Genomic DNA, 1250 nt, shown 5'->3' on the forward strand with positions numbered 1-1250 from the left:
TCTTCTTCTTCTTCTTCTTCTTCTTCTTCTTCTTCTTCTTCTTCTTTTTCGAGACAGGATTTCTCTGTAGCTTTGTAGATTTGAAATCTGTCCTGGTACTAACTCTTGTAGACCAGGCTGATCTCAAATTCACAGAGATCTGCCTGCCTCTGCCTCCCAAGTGCTGGGATTAAAGGCGTGTGCCACCACCACCAGGCAACAAAATTACTTCTATATTGAACACATACAGAGCTTATTCCTTATCAACACCCCTAAGTTGGCTAAGTGGGCAGCTAGTTACATAGCCTTTCCACGGCATTATCGACTATGAGTAATTGTCAGGCAATCAAATACACAGGAGGGTACTTCGTATAAGGGATGCCGGCATCCATGCTTTTCAGCATTCTTGGGGGCTTCTGGATGTCGAGAGATTACTCACACTTCCCAGGGGTCACTGGGATTGTCCCCTTGCCAGGTGGTTTTTGTTGTGGAGGCTCTTGTATCCTCCCTGTACCCCTGGGGCTGTAGAGAAGACACCATGCTCATCCTTTCCTGCAGGTGCACCTGGTGCACCACCAGCACCCGGCAGAGTCTTTCTCTTCTAACCAGGCTTTAAGTGGGGAAGAGACTTTCTCAAGCTTCTCAGGGAGGTGAGCTGGAGCCAGTGTTGGAGATACTACTCAGAAGGGCTGGAGTAGATTTCAGAATAAGAAGGTGGAGGAGTGGGGGCAGGTGTGGCACCCAGGAAGAAGGTTCTTGGGCGATGCCCTCTGCGTGGCCTCTTCAACTATCTTTGGCTTCACCTTTCTTGAGAAACTCAGGATGTATAGCAATGAAATCTTTTGGGTATAAGAATGTTTATGGATGCTTAGAATTTGCTGTTTAACGAATGGAAACCTCTTACAGTGCTGGGTGCTGTTCCTAAAGCCAGGCTGCAAATCAGAGACGATCGATCTTACTCATAGCCAGGACAAGTTCCAGGTGGCCGGGAGACCCGAACACAGGGCAGAGGGTCCGGTTTTCCCAAGTCTTGTGTACAACCATAGACCTGATACAGGATCTCCCATATGGAAGGCACTCCACTCATCTGGGGCATCAGACCTAGTGCGCAGCCACCTGCTCCCCATTCTGTACCCTGTAAGAAGCGTTTGGCCAACACTTCTTGCCTGTGGAACTCAGCTATGATCTTTTTTTTTTCTAGTATGTATTTCTTTTTTTTTAAATTTATTTATTTATTTATTAAAGATTTCTGTCTCTTCCCCGCCACCGCC

General features: G+C 47.2%; 1 protein-coding gene across 2 annotated transcripts in view; it reads left to right on the forward strand.

Moving 5' to 3' along the window:
• Ggt1 (gamma-glutamyltransferase 1) overlaps nt 1-1250 on the forward strand; it is an 18463-nt gene that overhangs the window by 8256 nt on the left and 8957 nt on the right. The window lies entirely within an intron of this gene.

This window comes from Microtus ochrogaster, linkage group LG2 (assembly GCF_000317375.1).
Source record: "Microtus ochrogaster isolate Prairie Vole_2 linkage group LG2, MicOch1.0, whole genome shotgun sequence".
In the NCBI taxonomy this organism is placed as follows: Eukaryota; Metazoa; Chordata; class Mammalia; order Rodentia; family Cricetidae; genus Microtus; species Microtus ochrogaster.